Source organism: Mytilus galloprovincialis, chromosome 14 (genome assembly GCF_965363235.1).
Source record: "Mytilus galloprovincialis chromosome 14, xbMytGall1.hap1.1, whole genome shotgun sequence".
Classification (NCBI taxonomy): Eukaryota; Metazoa; Mollusca; class Bivalvia; order Mytilida; family Mytilidae; genus Mytilus; species Mytilus galloprovincialis.
In genome coordinates this window covers 53,166,174-53,185,646 of record NC_134851.1, presented here as the reverse complement: position 1 = coordinate 53,185,646, position 19,473 = coordinate 53,166,174, and positions in this window count along the sequence as shown.

The following is a 19,473-nucleotide window of genomic DNA, read 5'->3' as shown; positions in this document are numbered from 1 at the left end:
AAATTTATTTGGCTTTTTTAACTATTTTGATCTGAGCGTCACTGATGAGTCTTATGTAGACGAAACGCGCGTCTGGCGTATAAAATTATAATCCTGGTACTTTTGATAACTATTCGAAAACCCGAATATAAAGAAACGAAATGTTGAGTTATATCCAGGAAGAATAGTTTAAAAGGAAGGATGACAAGTTATAGAAATTAAGGTTGAGACAGAACAACAAAAATGACCATTATATTTATATATTTGAATAAAAAAAAAATAATCAGTGTCGAAATTTTAGTGAGGCAATTTCCTCACTTGCCTCAAGGGTAGCTACGGCCTTGCGGTAATATAGTGCATTTGTTCTTTGTCACAAATTACTCCATATAGTGAATATAGTTTATTCATATTTTATTATGGGGCCGCATCGACTTGGGGCCGGATCGACTTGGGCCGGATCGACTTATAATAACAATCTGTGAACTTTATATCGTGTGAGACAATAGTTTAGACAAAGGAACGTTTAGTGATATATTTGATTCTTTTTCCGAACACCACCACCAATCTTTTCATTTGGTAACCTTATACCTGTTTACGACAGGGTGCTCCGAAGTCAACGGAGGAATTTACCAGCACAACAACAACAACAATAATGGCTGTTGACAATTATCACTCACTTATTTAAAGTTTATTTTAGATTTTAGCAAGTGTATATATATTCACGGAGTGTGTACATACTTAAAGACTTTTATCCATATTACCCTCAAAAGAGGGGTGTTCCTAACAGAGGAAGCTCATACGAAGAAAAGAAGGTAAATCAATAGAAAGTAGAATTGCGTATTTTTGGATTATTCTATTTTTAGAAAAACCAATACACAGAAAAGCACTATTTATAAATGTTGTTTCTTGGTACCTAAATAATAGGAAATTGGATCGGGAAAGAAACGTGAAATTATCGCAATTGGTGAAGAAATTGATCACTACTTCGAAGTTTTATAAATATCTACACAGCAGTGAACATTTTAAATTTACTAGTTAATAAATTTTATTAAAACTGAAGAATATCCTCATCTCATGGGCTTTTCGTGCTATTAATTTTTTGTGACATCACAATTTTAATTGAGAAAGCAAGCATAGTACATATTCATGCATATATAAAGTACGAAAACATTGATCTGATCATATGTGGGGAAGAATATTTAAAACTCTTTAAAACTACCTGTCAATTAACAACATTCAATCGTAAAAAAGAAACCCAGAATATATGCAGGCTTTAGAAAAAAGAAGACTATAGATGTAAGGGGACGGGTTTAAATAACATGTACATTATGTAGAAATGAGACAATTCTATACAGGAGACCAGATGACCCAGAAATAATAACTATAGGTCACCCCGTAAGCCTTTAACAATGAGCAAAGCCCATACCGCTTAGTCAGTTATAAAATATAAATGTACATGCAAATAATTATTATTATAATATAGCCGTCTAGGGTTTTAAAACGCGTATCACATGTTTAGAATCAGATTGTTCAATTAAGAAACTATGCTTCTTTTAATAATTTAATTGAGTTGTAAAAGTGTCGACTGAAGCACAACTTGTACGAAGCGGTTCGTTCGAAAAATATGCACACGATCAACAATATAAAATCCCCCTTCCCTTTTACCACCAAAAAAAAAAATACAAAAAGAGGCATTCATTTCTTATAATTATATTTCTATGTTAATAAAACAACACAAAAAGTTTGATCAAGTTTTTCTTTTATATACCAGTGCACTTTTTTTTGCAGCACGTGTCAACTCCAAGTTAACATATAATTTTGATATTCCTTATGTATTTTTAATTTCAGACAAACTACTCGTAATTTCTTGAAAGTTTTTGATTACGTTTAATTTTTTTCTACAAATATAACTTCCTTGCCAACAGAACTGCTGTTTTGTTTGTTTATTAACAAAGACTTCCGAAAAGAAATGTTATTCTTATCCTTAATATATACGCTGACTTTAACGACCTTATACTTGTTTAAATACAAAATCAAGAGATGTTCCGGTGATTGCGACTTAAGTAGTAATTTAACAATATTTTTTTTAAAAAATTGTATAAGAAGGCACAAAATTTAAAGTAGGCACGTATACATTTTGGAGGCCGAGTTTACACATTTCCCGATTTTTTATTGAGTTTAAAGTAACATATTTATCTTAAATTGTTATAAAAAACATATTGTACGTCCAAACAATATTAATATAACATCAAGATTTTCGATAATAACCGATTTCTTAAATTCTTTGAAAATGCTGAATCATGCTTACTTTAGTAGCTGTTTTAACGCATCGGGACTTTGGTAGCAATTAGTTAGTATATATATATATATATATATATATATATATATATATATATATATATATATATATATATATATATATATATACAAGAAGTTATTATAATAGAAAAACAAATAGACAAAGGCTAACCAGGAAGACCTGCTACTGAATTTATAACCTTTATAAATTTGCATATATTTTTTAACTTATTTCTATGTGTTGTTTGGAATAATTTACAAAATTTAATTATATTTACTCTGTTACAATAACAGTTATCCAAAAACAGTTTTCTTGAGTCGTCTAAGGATCTACAATTCAAAAGAAAGTGAAATTCATCACCTAATTCTTGACATTGACATACATTACAATATCTCATTTCTCTATCTAAACCTATCCATCTTCCAGTTTCAATTGGTAATCTATGATTACCAGTTCTAAATCTACAAAATGTGACCCTATCTCTATCTGGTAATATATCTAAATATTTTTCGAATTCAAACTTATCCTTATATAATCGATATGATAAACCTTTTGACGAATTACATATATCTGAACGCCAGTTCTGTTGAAATTGATCAAATAGTTTCTGTTTTAAACTATTACTTAGCCATGTTGTGCTAAAGCCAGTTTGTGCTAACCAGATATTACTATAACCACATGTATCGAGAATATTTTTTATAAACATAACCCATTCAGACTTACAATTATTCTGTGAATATTTTAAAAACATAAAGTTATACAAAATGTGTGACAACTTATTTTCTTTGCCGTGGACAATTCTACACCAATAATTTACCATACGTAGTTTAACATAGACTACCATGGGATACACACCAAGTTCACCATATACCATAAAGTTTGGAGTTGACTTTTTCAAGTTTAGTAGTATCTTGCAAAATTTCAAATGTACTCTCTCTATAATATCCATATTACTGAACCCCCAAATTTCACACCCATAAAGTAAGATCGGCTTCACTATCTTATCGAACAAATCATACTGACATCTCACCGAAAGGTTATGAACTCTTCCCTTCTTAAGTACATCGTACATGGCACGGTATGCCTTAGTAACTAATATCTTTTTAGTATTTGCAAAGCTACCTGTCCTTGAAAAAGTCAATCCCAAATATGGTATTTCTTTGACAACATCTAATTCAATATTATCAAAATAAAAAAGAGGATTGTGAGATAAACGTCCACCAGAAAAAAATAATAATTTTCGTTTTACTAGGATTTACACTAAGTTTCCAAAGTTTACAATATTCACTAAATGTATTAAGTTGAGATTGAAGAGATTCAGCTGATTCAGCAAATAGAACTGTATCATCTGCATATAATAAAGCAAACAGTTTAATATAAATATTCATCTCATTCTCAATTTCTTCAGATATACTACTAAGTCCCATAACATCATGTATTTGTAAAAAAGATTCCAAATCATTCAAATATAAGGAGAATAAAAAAGGCGAGAGATTTTCTCCTTGTCTTACACCAATATTACAAGGGAAATAATCTGATGATTGTCCATTATATACAATTCTTGATTTAATACTACTATACATATTGAATATAACGTTATAAATTTTACCGTTAATTTCGTTTCCAAGCAATTTCTGAAACAATCCATTTCTCCATACACTATCAAATGCTTTAGCAAAGTCTATAAAGGCACAATACATTTTTTTTCTTTTTACTTTTCATTAAACTAAATAACATGTAAATAACAAATAAGTTATCTGTAGTACTGTATCCATTCCTAAACCCTGACTGATTTTCACAAATAATCTGATAATCATCAGAAAATTTGTTTAATCTTGTGTTCAAAACAGAGGTAAATAATTTGCCAAAGCAGCTAATAATAGTGATAGGCCTAAAGTTTTTGGGATCCAATTTGTCACCCTTGTTTTTATATACTGGTATAGCAAGAGATCGTTTGGGTTAAAGCATTGGATCATTTATAAATATAGATAACAATATCTCAAAATGACACATGTTGTTACTACTCAGTTTGCACATCAATCAAAAGATTAAAACCCTGTTGTTCAGATGTATTGACAAAGTTCTGACTTCTGATGTTTGACAGACTTTGTTCTTTTTTTGGTTCTGTTACACCACTGACCCAAGTTATGGGGAGGCTAAGCGCTCGCAAACAAGTTTAACACCGCCACATTCTTTATGTGCCTGTCCCAAGTCAGAAGTTCAATGGTTGTTCTTTAGTCATGTCTGTCATATTAGTTTTTCGTAAAAAAAAAAAAAATATGTTATAGTCGACGCAATTTTTTTAATTTTTTTAAATTGAATTGTTTCATCATATTTTTCATGTTGGAGCATTTTATGGCTTTCTTTACAGTATGTTTTTTCTCATTGTTTAATGTCGCACTGTTGCCTATAATTGCTAAAATCCACTTGTCTCATAGGCAATCATACCACATCTTCTTAGTTTTATATTATATGTTAGTTTTCTCGTTTGAATTGTTTTACATTGTCTTATCGGGGCCTATTATAGCTGACTATGCGGTATGGGATTTGCTTATTGTTGAAGGCCGTACGGTGACCTATAGTTGTTAATGTCTGTGTCATTTTGGTCTTTTGTGGATAGTTGTCTCATTGGCAATCATACCACATCTTCTTTTTTATATGAATGGCTTTTAAACATCTGCAGGATATTATTTGAAATATTTATGATAATTTTTGATTTTTGAATTCAAGGGGTAAAAAAGTGCCCCATTTACGTTCTCCATCGTAGACTTTTTAATGAATTGAGAAACCGATGATTTACAATTTTTAATGAGTTTGAGTCGCGCAACCTTTTTTCCCGCGGCCTCCCGTGTGGTTGTTTTCAATTGATAAGTAAATTAATAACATTCCTAACCTAATATTTGTAATATACAAATATATACAAATTGACCACTGGTCAACAGTCCCCTGCAATGACCATTGTCTGAAACCACTATATGTTTACATACTCAGATAATTATTTGTTAAATTGAAAAAGAGTGATACAAAATTTTAATCAAATATCAATTTAGCTGATAGAATTAAATACACTTGTTCATGAGAAAAGATGACATATGCAATAAACATAAGACGATAATTTTCGTTTAGAAACTTAGTCTCGATATAACATATAATTGTTGTAAATCCCATCATTTTGAGCAAATATATATAGAATAATAGGTAGTTTCGTTTTTGATACTGACTATATCATGTGGAATATCTAGACGAGCCCGTTAGGGCGAGTTAAGATATTCCACATGATATAGTCAGTATCAAAAACGAAACTACCTATTATTCTGTTTATCGGTAATTATGACGTCACACAATGTATTGCCTAATATTTTCAGTGATACAGCCAGTACGTTGATACTCGAAAATATTAGGCAGTAAGATCAAAGGGAACATATACGAATTACCGATAAAGAATGATATCATACTTTAGTCTGCCATTTTTTTCTAACCTTTCACCGGTTCCTTTATATCAACAAAAGTGTTTTCGGCACTTCCATATATCCAGGCACTTCAGAAACAATGTTCAGTTACATCTATTTCATCTTCGCCTTTTTTTTTTTTGTCTATTTTTCAAATTAGTTTGGTAAAAAATGACCACACATTTAGAGTGCATTTCAAGTTGATGATTGCGTTGATACACTTTTAATCACTTATTTAACTTGTGTACAAGTTTTAATCATACTATGAATAGTTTCCCGAAAAAATACACGGCATGGTTAATAAAAAAAAGTTATTTTGCCCCCAAAATCAACAGTATACTTTACCATACTCTATGGAAATAATGTGTTCAAATTTAAAAAAAAACCCACAGTTTTCACATGTACAGGAGAAAATGTTGTCCGCTAGGGGCGGTTTGATACCAAACCGTACTCGGAAGAAGTTAAAGGCACCATGAATCACACAGCTGTGATATAGGGGATTGATTCGAGCCCTCAACAACTGCTGTACGTAAACAAATGTCAAAGATTCAATACTTTACGCAAGCTAGTTGCCCAAAAACATAGCCTATCGGTATCAGAGTACCGATGGGAACGTGAAGGGGTAAAGATAATGAGTAGGTACATATGTCTGTCGGACATACTTCATCTGTAAGGTCGACACATGATAATAGAACAATATTCGTTAGTGATACACACGACACACTCGTACACTCGGGCACGTCTACGGAACAGGAACACATGAAAAATGTGTGTGAAACAACCTTCATTAGGTACACCCATGTTTGAGGAACATCAATCTTTAGGAACACATGACAAATGTGTGTAAAGTAACCTTCATTAGGTACACACCACACGACCCATGTTTGAGGAACATCAATCTTTAGGAACACGACAAATGTGTGTGGAGAAACCTTCATTAGGTACACACCACACGACCCATGTTTGAGGAACATCAATCTTTAGGAACACACGAAAAATGTGTGTAAAGTAACCATTATTAGGTACACAGAACACATGTCTGGGGAACCACACTCATTAGGTTCACTCAAAATATGTCTTTGGATCAACCTCCTTTATGTTCAAACGACACTTATCTGCTGAACAACCTTCATTATGTTCACTCGACATAAGTCTTTGGAACAACTTTCTTTAGGTTCACACGACACTTATCTGTTGAACAACCTTTATTAGGTTCACTCGACATATGTCTGTGGAACAACATTTATAAGGTTCACACGACACATATCTGTTGAACAACCTTCATTAAGTTTACACGACATATTTCTTCTTTGGAACAACTTTCATTAAGGTCACATGACACATATCTGTTGAACAACCTTCATTAGGTTGACACGCCATGTGTCTTGGAAACAACATTCATTAGGTTCACTTGACTGATTTCAGTTTAACAATATTCATTCGGTTCACACGACATATGTCTTTGAAACAACATGCATTAGGTTCACATGACACATATCTGTTGAACAACATTCATTCAGTTTACACGACATATTTCTTCTTTGGAACAACTTTCATTAAGGTCACATGACACATATCTGTTGAACAACCTTCATTAGGTTGACACGCCATGTGTCTTGGAAACAACATTCATTAGGTTCACTTGACTGATTTCAGTTTAACAATATTCATTCGGTTCACACGACATATGTCTTTGAAACAACATTCATTAGGTTCACATGTCACATATCTGTTGAACAACCTTGATTGGGTTCACACAACACATATCTGTTGAACAACCTTCATTAGGTTCACACGACATATGAATTTGAAACACTATATATTAGGTTCACACGACACATATCTGTTGAACAACCTTCATGAGGTTCACTCGACATATGACTGCTGAACAACTTTCATTAGGTTCACACGACATATCTGTTGAACAAACTTCATTTGGTTCACATCATATATGACTTGAACAACCATCATTAACTTTACACGACATATGTCTTTGGAACAGTATGGTATTAGGTTCACACAACACATATCTGTTGAACAACCTTCATTAGGTTCACACGACATATGACTGCTGAACAACTTCCATTAGGTTCATATATGTCTTTGAAAAAACATTCATTATGTTCACATGACATATGTCTATGAAACAACCTTCATTAGGTTCAATCGATATATGACTGCTGAACAACCTTTATTAGGTTCATCGACATATCTGTTGAACAACCTTCATTAGGTTCACAAGACATATGAATTTAAAACAACATGTATAAGTTTCACACGACATATGAATTTAAAACAACATGTATCAGGTTCACACGACAAATGAATTTGAAACAATATGTATCAGGTTCACACGACGCATATCTGTTGAACAACCTTCATTAGGTTCTCTCGACATATAAATGTTGAACTACCTTCATAAGGTTCACACGACATATGATTTGAAACCACTTTTATAAGGTTCATACGACAAATATGTATTGAACAACCTTCATTAGGTTCACACGACATATGAATTTTAAACAACATGTATTAGGTTCACACGACATATCTGCTGAACAACCTTCATTAGGTTCAAACGACATATGTCTTTGGAACAACATGTATTAGGTTCACATGCCACATATCTGTTGAACAACCTCCATTAGGTTCCCTCGACAAATAACTGTTGAACAACCTTCATTAGGTTCACACGACATATGTCTATGGAACAGCATTCATTATGTTCACAAGACACATATCTGTTGAAAAACCTTCATTAGGTTTACTCGACACATGTCTGTGGAACAAGCTTAATTAGGTAAACACGAGTATTTCCGAAGGGGACACAGAAGTGGAAAATATGAAAATTTATGCTACTTATAAAAGTTTCTTCGCATCTTCTTAAAATGCAAACTTACCTTTTTACACAGAAACACCAAATATACGCCAGTCTAAAAATAAGCATGAATACAAAATCTAAACTATACAAACCTGTAACAAGATTACATTAACTTTTTCATAGCATTTTTTTTTTTGCAAAATTTACACGGCAACCGTCATGGGAAAGATTAAGATAAAAGTCTTATAATTGCATGGGATATGTTGAAATATTGAAATTTAATCTTGTAAACTCGGTTCAGTCTACCAAACGTCATCTTTGATAGCCAAGGGTTACGATCCATTTCCCTCAATCGTAACCCTTGGCTAGCGAAGATGACCAAACGTGAACGAATGACAGTCAGGTTATGCCTATGCAGACACTCCGACAAAAAAAGTTATAAAAAAAATACTAAGAAGAAAACTGAATGAAAAAATATTCAGCAAAATTATATATGTATTGTCATTCATAACATCTGCTGGGTTTTAACCGAATTCTTCGCCTTCCAGTCACCAATAAAATCAATATTTGTTTATATAGTCCGACATTATATATTTAAATTTTTTATCTTCAAATTAACATTAACAAGTCAGTCGCGTGTGTAACCAAATGAATTTATTGAATACTTACAATAATTATGTTCTAAAGAAAGATTGTATGTTTACACAAACCAGCATTTTTTATATACCTTTGTCATTCTTGTTATTTATATGTTTAACGTGTGTCATTAAGCAGGAAAAGTAATTACATAATAATTTGATGTATACTGTTAGTAGCTTAGAACTTTTTTGCCTAATATATTTTTGGTTTAAATACTCCCTAGTTGTCAATGCTGGTATAAGCGGATCGTATCTCGCGTAATATTTTATAGGACAAGCAATATATGTAGCATATAGTATTGTATCAAAGACATGTCTCTGAAATACAGTATTCATCTATACCGTATACATTCCCAAATGCATAATGATGTATATTTATATTTAGACAGCACAGAAACTTTTTGCTTATTATTCGGTTGATATTCCGTAAACGGAAGTGCAGATTATACCGTACACTGATGATGAACGTATTCATTTTATTGTCCACTGTAGCAATGTAGTGAAATTAAATTGGAAATGAGAAAACAAATACTAGTAATTGTATCCATTATTATCCGAGTCCATATGTATCAGACATGTACGTAATATGTCTATATTAACAGCTGTGCAAAATTCCTTTCATTTTTGTCATAGTTCTAGGTTCAATACATGTAAACTCAAGCTGTGAATATAAGTATGTTGTTTTTATTATGTGATCTATATTAGTATTGTTCGACAATTCAATTACTAGTATATAATCCACCGAGGTAATTGTAACCTTCGTCCGTACATCACGGTAGCAAATAGTAACAATATAGATCAGCATTATGCATATTATAAACTGGTTTGGAAATAAATAAAAATAGTGCATGTGTTAACAAAATCCTACAATTGCTTGTCTAAAATTACAAAATGTACGTTCATTATTTGATATTATAAATAATTGAATTCAAACTATATTAAGTTTCCTCTTCATGTTTAAACTATTGCACCATTTGTTAAATACTTTTCATAAAGTCTATAATAATTCGCTAAAACGAACTCAAACAGATCGTTTTTGATTGGTGCTGGTTGTAAAAATCAGTTTTGTACAACAAGTCAAAAGTCATGTTAAACTAAGATCGAAAATAGAGGCGCATTTTTGCTCTGATACTTAGATTAAAACCAAAAACACCTTTTAAAATTCAATTTGTACTGTGAAATAAATAATACGTTGCATTGTAGAAATCATTTCCAAGAACAGTTAAAATTGTTCGTTCGTCTGAATTTTAAAAGATCACTTATGACTTCTATAAGGGCGAAAATAAACAAAATTGAGAAGATATAAACAAATATAACAGAGCAACAGAGGCGGATTTAGGGGGGCAGGGGGCCCAGGCCCCCCCCCCCTTTTTGGGAAAAAATTTGGTTGCTTATATAGGGAATCATTGAAGCGTGACTGGAGCGGGCCCCCTCTTAGGTCAGTCAGTGGGCCCCCACTTATGAAAATTTCTGGATCCGCCACTGAGCAATATCCGAAAGTGCTTTTTTTTTTATGAAAAAAACATTCATGAAGTGTGATGGTCTAGTAATAGAACTGCTAATCATAAATGTTGGGACCGGATTTTTAAGGTCAACACGATCTTTATGTGTGTAAAACTAATGTTGCATTCAAAATGTTTTTTTTTCTTCAATATTCCCCTAGCCCAGGATCCTGGCTCTCAGCTCGACAGTAGACAAATTATTAGATTGGGTCAGGATTCCAGAGTAATATTTCCCCCACAATCATGGAACAGATTTGTGTCTTCAAGGATCCCTTCACGGCCTTCAGACCAATCCACACAGTCACGATAAGATCATTTTCAAATACTAGATCTATGTATATATGTTTTCATGGTAATTCTGTATCCACGAAGTGTCGCGATTGGGCAATTTAATGCAATGTGTGCCCCGCTGGGATTAATTGTTCAGTTTCAGCTCGGCATCTTTTACAGGAAATTTGCTAGACATTATGGCTGAAGGTCAGTATCGAAATTTAAAAATGAGCATGAAACCATGAAATTACATTTACCTGTAAATTAAACTTAAGAAAATTTGACTTTAATTTCAACTTGTGTCAAAAAGTTAATCGATGTCCTTGAGAGGATATGAAAACATCTTTATCATAAATGTCACTAACCAACGATATCTGTAGAGTAACTAATTTCACCTAAATACGAACTGTATAAAGTTACTGAAACTTAAATAGCTTTTTGATTATCTGCTTTCAATGGGATCACATCCCCAGTAAATTGACTTCTTCTCTCTTGTCCATCTCTGCTTAAGTTTACGTTTGTTGTTATGCTTTTCATGGCATTATCTTGCTCCTAGGCAAATCTGAAATGTCATAAAACATTACTGATCATTACTGTGACTTGAAAGATAATTTTATGTTATTAACAAAGTGGATAGTATCATGAACTTTAAAGCGACAAACCCTGCTCATATGTTTTGAATTTCTCTTTGTGTAAATGCTTCACGTTTGTATTGTTTATCATATTAATGAAAGATCTTATATTAAACCATGAAATGAAATTTTAACCTGTTTCTCTTGGTGTAAGGGGACACAAAAAGAACACTCATAAAAGCACTTGATGGACTTGGTCGAAAGGAAAAGGAGGAGAAGCATCTAAGTTATTGGGGAAGAGTAAAATAATAGTTTGGCTAAAGTGATCAGTAGCAATGTTTACCAAACAACTGTTTCTTCAGTATTATGTACATTACTAAAGGCTGTATATGTGATAAATGGATTAACGGAAACACGTCAAATATAAGCGGAAAACAACGGAACAACAGGGACAATGCATAAGTGAAACAAAGACTAACGCCAACATACATAAAAACAAACTATTTGATATCAACTGCCATATTCCAGACTTGGTACCTGACATTTAAAATACGAAAAATAGTATGTTGAACATGGTTGCATGGCTAGCGAAACCTCTCGCTTATATGGTAATGTTTAAAATATCGCTAAAATGACAACACAGAAATACAGCACAAACACACACATGAACACTTATCACAGAGAAACGCACAAACAAATAAAATAATGGTCGAAACAAAAAATCGCAGCACGACACCGATTACTGCCATCAACGTTAACGACAGACAGCACAGATATAACATACGTATTTTCCTCTGTCTTGCCTATGTATAGGATATATATATATATATATATATACGATATCAATCGCATTTGAAACTGGATAGCTTAATGCGACTTAAGATGGAATTTGAAAATACTGAGTTTTGAATAAAGTTGAGTTTGCTGTAAGTTTGTTTTACATTTTCTTTGATATATAATTTGATATGTGGATTTTTATATATAAATCATTACATTATATATTACATAATTGTTATTGGGATTTTTGCAGCTAGATCTGTTTGATCTATAACACAGCATGTGTTATATATTGATTTAAGGGATCAAAGATTGTAATTCAATGTCAAATAACATTACTTTACATGGAATGTGTACTTTTGAAGTCAATATATACCTGCAAGGATTGACACATGATAGGAATTTGAATACAATTCGATATTTTAAGGCTTATTGACCGTACCACCTGAGGAGTTAATGATAACATGACACTTATTAACGAACAAAATGGTCAAGGGATCACCAACAACAAGGGCAGAAGTACCAGCAGGTCGTTCAAGGCACACACAAGGGATCATAAACATCAAGAGCAGCAGTGCCAGCAGGTCGCTAAAGACTCACAAAACTTATCACCAACAATAGGAACAGTCATACCAGCAGGTCGTTTAAGACACACACACAATGTATTACCAACAACAAGAGCAACAGTACCAGCAGGTCGTTAAAGACACACACAAGGGATCACCAACAACAAGAGCAGCAGTACCAGCAGGTCGTTAAAGACACATACAAGGGATCACCAAAAACAAGAGCAGCAGTAACAGCAGGTCGTTAAAGACACACACAAGGGATCACCAACAACAAGAACAGCAGTACCAGCAGGTCGGTCGATAAAGACACACAACGGATTGTCAATAACAAGAGCAGCAGTACTAGCAGACTGATAATGATGGACACACCCAATGCATCATCAACAACATTAGCAGCAGACCTATAATGATAGACATACACGAGGGATCGTCAACATCAAGAGAAACATGATGGCAATGATGGACAAACCAAAGGGATCATCAACAACAAGAGAAGAAGAAGCAACAGATTGATATTTAAGGAATGACTGTAATATATATTTGTTTTGCCTATGAGGAAATAACATTAAAAATGTGGTGTACACTGAATAACCAGCGTAGCGGGTTATTTTAAAGTGTGCACCACATTGTTTATGTTATTTCAAATAGACAGGGGAAAACGTTACAATGTCTTATAAATTAATTTTAAATTCCATTTTAAACCGAAGCAAATCATGATAAAACGTTGATGAAGTCACGGTCACATAACTAAATTACAAAAAATGTATGTCTATTAGCTGATAGACGAAACACTGTCAGCCAATCAGAAGACGCGTTATATCCTAAATTAAATAATTGAAAAATAAACCAAATGCATCATAAACAACAGTGGCATCAGTATAGTAGCAGGACGATAATGATGGACAGACACAAAGGATCATCAATACCAACAAGAGCAGCAGGACTGTCATGATGGACAGACACAACAGACCATCAACAACAAGAGACACAGGACGGTAATGATGGGCGAACACAGTGGACATCAACAACAAAAGACACAGGACGGTAATGGTGGACATACATAAGAGACCATAAACAAAAAGAGCAGTAACAGCAGCAGACTTATAATAATGGACATACACAAGTAATCATCAACAACAAGAGTAGCAGTACAATAATGATAGACAGACACAAGTAATCATCAACAACAAGAGTAGCAGTACAATAATGATAGACAGACCCAAGGGATCATCAACAACAAGAGTAGCAGTACAATAATGATAGACAGACACAAGGGATCATCAACAACAAAAGTAGCAGGACTATAATGATGGAGATACACAAGGGATCATCAACAACAAGAGTAGCAGTACAATAATGATAGACAGACCCAAGGGATCATCAACAACAAAAGTAGCAGTGCAATAATGATAGACAGACCCAAGGGATCATCAACAACAACAGTAGCAGTACAATAATGATAGACAGACACAATTAAGGATCATCAACAACAAAAGTAGCAGTACAATAATGATAGACAGACACAAGGGATCATCAACAACAAGAGTAGCAGTAGAATAATGATAGACAGACACAAGGGATCATCAACAACAACAGTAGCAGGACTATAATGATAGACAGACCCAAGGGATTATCAACAACAAAAGTAGCAGTACAATAATGATAGACAGACACAAGGGATCATCAACAACAAAAGTAGCAGGACTATAATGATGGAGATACACAAGGGATCATCAACAACAAGAGTAGCAGTACAATAATGATAGACAGACCCAAGGGATCATCAACAACAAAAGTAGCAGTGCAATAATGATAGACAGACCCAAGGGATCATCAACAACAACAGTAGCAGTACAATAATGATAGACAGACACAATTAAGGATCATCAACAACAAAAGTAGCAGTACAATAATGATAGACGGACCCAAGGGATCATCAACAACAAGTGTAGCAGTACAATAATGATAGACAGACCCAAGGGATTATCAACAACAAAAGTAGCAGTACAATAATGATAGACAGACACAAGGGATCATCAACAACAACAGTAGCAGGACTATAATGATAGACAGACCCAAGGGATCATCAACAACAAAAGTAGCAGTACAATAATGATAGACAGACACAAGGGATCATCAACAACAAGAGTAGCAGTACAATAATGATAGACAGACACAAGGGATCATCAACAACAAGAGTAGCAGTACAATAATGATAGACAGACACAAGGGATCATCAACAACAAGAGTAGCAGTACAATAATGATAGACAGACACAAGGGATCATCAACAACAAAAGTAGCAGTACAATAATGATAGACAGACACAAGGGATCATTAACAACAAAAGTAGCAGTACAATAATGATAGACAGACACAAGGGATCATCAACAACAACAGTAGCAGTACAATAATGATAGACAGACACAAGGGATCATCAACAACAAGAGTAGCAGTACAATAATGATAGACAGACACAAGGGATCATCAACAACAAAAGTAGCAGTACAATAATGATAGACAGTTCCAAGGGATCATCAACAACAAAAGTAGCAGTACAATAATGATAGACAGACACAAGGGATCATCAACAACAAAAGTAGCAGGACTATAATGATAGACAGACACAAGGGATCATCAACAACAAAAGTAGCAGGACTATAATGATAGACAGACACAAGGGATCATCAACAACAAGAGTAGCAGTACAATAATAATAGACAGACCCAAGGGATCATCAACAAGAGTAGCAGTACAATAATGATAGACAGACACAAGTAATCATCAACAACAAGAGTAGCAGTACAATAATGATAGACAGACACAAGTAATCATCAACAACAAGAGTAGCAGTACAATAATGATAGACAGACACAAGGGATCATCAACAACAAGAGTAGCAGTACAATAATGATAGACAGACACAAGTAATCATCAACAACAAGAGTAGCAGTACAATAATGATAGACAGACACAAGTAATCATCAACAACAAGAGTAGCAGTACAATAATGATAGACAGACCCAAGGGATCATCAACAACAAAAGTAGCAGTACAATAATGATAGACAGACCCAAGGGATCATCAACAACAAAAGTAGCAGTACAATAATGATAGACAGACCCAAGGGATCATCAACAACAAAAGTAGCAGTACAATAATGATAGACAGACCCAAGGGATCATCAACAACAAAAGTAGCAGTACAATAATGATAGACAGACACAAGGGATCATCAACAACAAGAGTAGCAGTACAATAATGATAGACAGACCCAAGGGATCATCAACAACAAAAGTAGCAGTACAATAATGATAGACAGACCCAAGGGATCATCAACAACAAAAGTAGCAGTACAATAATGATAGACAGACCCAAGGGATCATCAACAACAAAAGTAGCAGTACAATAATGATAGACAGACCCAAGGGATCATCAACAACAAAAGTAGCAGTACAATAATGATAGACAGACCCAAGGGATCATCAACAACAAAAGTAGCAGTACAATAATGATAGACAGACCCAAGGGATCATCAACAACAAAAGTAGCAGTACAATAATGATAGACAGACACAAGGGATCATCAACAACAAGAGTAGCAGTACAATAATGATAGACAGACCCAAGGGATCATCAACAACAAAAGTAGCAGTACAATAATGATAGACAGACCCAAGGGATCATCAACAACAAAAGTAGCAGTACAATAATGATAGACAGACCCAAGGGATCATCAACAACAAAAGTAGCAGTACAATAATGATAGACAGACACAAGGGATCATCAACAACAAGAGTAGCAGTACAATAATGATAGACAGACCCAAGGGATCATCAACAACAAAAGTAGCAGTACAATAATGATAGACAGACCCAAGGGATCATCAACAACAAAAGTAGCAGTACAATAATGATAGACAGACCCAAGGGATCATCAACAACAAAAGTAGCAGTACAATAATGATAGACAGACCCAAGGGATCATCAACAACAAAAGTAGCAGTACAATAATGATAGACAGACCCAAGGGATCATCAACAACAAAAGTAGCAGTACAATAATGATAGACAGACCCAAGGGATCATCAACAACAAGAGTAGCAGTACAATAATGATAGACAGACACAAGGGATCATCAACAACAAGAGTAGCAGTACAATAATGATAGACAGACCCAAGGGATCATCAACAACAAAAGTAGCAGTACAATAATGATAGACAGACCCAAGGGATCATCAACAACAAGAGTAGCAGTACAATAATGATAGACAGACACAAGGGATCATCAACAACAAGAGTAGCAGTACAATAATGATAGACAGACCCAAGGGATCATCAACAACAAGAGTAGCAGTACAATAATGATAGACAGACCCAAGGGATCATCAACAACAAGAGTAGCAGTACAATAATGATAGACAGACACAAGGGATCATCAACAACAAGAGTAGCAGTACAATAATGATAGACAGACCCAAGGGATCATCAACAACAAAAGTAGCAGTACAATAATGATAGACAGACCCAAGGGATCATCAACAAGAGCAGGAAGACGATAATTATGAACATACTCAATGCTAGAGGCCTTGTTCGCTTAATTAGAACTAATCAATTTAAAGTCACAAATATAGAACTGAATAATTAATTCGAAGGGGTCATAGATGCAACTGCATAATAAATTGAGGTCAGTGGTTTGTTATATTGTGTAGGATTGAAATATATGTATTCGATTTGGAAGAAACTAGTGGTAACAGTGAATCCTCATAATTGTATGAGTAGTTTTAAACATTTTAGTTGGTTATTTACATTTTGTCTCCAGTTTTGTAATAGCAAACACGTTTTATCCATGTTTGATCCCGCCCGTTTTATCCGCCCTGGTAAGCAGCAAATCTGTTAACGCACGCCGTTTCCTATACTGATACATACATGCAGTCTTTGTTGTTAAGATGTTATCCGTTAAAAGTTTAATAAGAGATTAAAATGATAATTAAATGTCATGAAAATGACGAGACAAGATACTATTTTTATGATAATTTTTTTCAAATTTGACTTTTTAATTTCGTTTAAATACTTTTGCATAACATAAAGGAAGTGTAAGGTCTTTGTTGTGTTGTGACAAATGCATTATTCACGGTTAAGTGCGATTTAGAAATTTGATAAGACCCACACTTTAAAATTTTAAATGTGTTTTATAAATGAGATGGTTTTTCCGATAAATTTGATAAACGTTTTTTGGAATAATGATTTGAATTTTTATTTTTTCGTACCTGAGATGGTATTTTTTATAGCCCAGGGTTGTATGAAAAAAAACACGTCAAAGCGAAAAATATTGTTTTGTCCTATGACGTATTTGGTTATAGTTTGTTTTAGTATGGAAGCATCTTCATGTTATTAAAATCTAATTGAATGTGCATTTCAAATGCAGATCTTATGAATTTTAGGCAATCCTGACTGTTTTGATGCCATGTTGAACAATAGAAACTTTGGAGCCTGAAAACAAAAGACCCTTTGAATGATTATATTCAAAAATTCAATTGCTTCAGATGAAAGCGTGAAAATCATTTTAGTAGTTGTATATAACTAACGCACAATAACAGTAAAATACTTCGTTAGTGAACTAGCTGTTGACTAAGTTTCCACTATTTTACAGAAAGCTACTCTTCGTTTAGAACACGAAGTTGTCGGGATACTGACATTTCAGATAAAATGACTTTCTAGTAACGATAGGCTGTCGTTACCAGAAAGTTTTAGGATACAAATTAAGAGTTCGTGTCATGTAACTTAGTGCTTCTCTTTATTCTTTGTTGTCTGGTAGCCACCGGTCTGAGAGACTCAGACATCGATCTTCTGTAATAAAATAGAAACCAAAACAAAAACTAATCATCCAGTCTGCGACAAGCTTTAAGATCACAATTATAATCTATTTTCTGTTAGAAACTGACAACAAGATATTAACATTGTACTGATAATGAGATATTGATATTTAATGATCAGATTATAAACTTGTATGTATAAATATTGTCAAAATATTGTCCCAGGTCAACAAGATAACAGTTGTGGTGGTCATTAAAACCAAAAAGATTAAATCCAAATAATGGTCAAGTGGTCAAGGTTGTTCATTCAAGGCCAAGATAGGTACTTCTAAACAACTTGATGAAAATGATGTCGGTTGCTTTCTCTTTAGAATTGAGAACACAATGCAACAGTTGCAAATCCAGAACTTTTTTTAAGGGGGCCCACTGACTGACCTAAGGGGGTCCGCTCCAGTCATGCTTTAGAGATTCCCTATATGATCAACCAAATTTTTCCCACAAAAAGGGGGCCTGGGCCTCCATCCCCCTCTTGGATCCGCCTATGAATAATACAATAATAAACTAGAGGCTCCAGATAAAAAAAAAAACAACAGAAAAATAAATTACAAAAGTAAAAAATTGTGTACTTCGTAAATATCAGATGAATAGGGCAATAATGAAACATCAAATCATACTGGAAATATTTAAAAAATGAAAATTTTCAAAATTTCGATATTTTAAGATAGTTCAGTGGTAACCGTACGTGGCGCAATTTCGCCTGAAAGTTTGACAAACGATAAATATTTT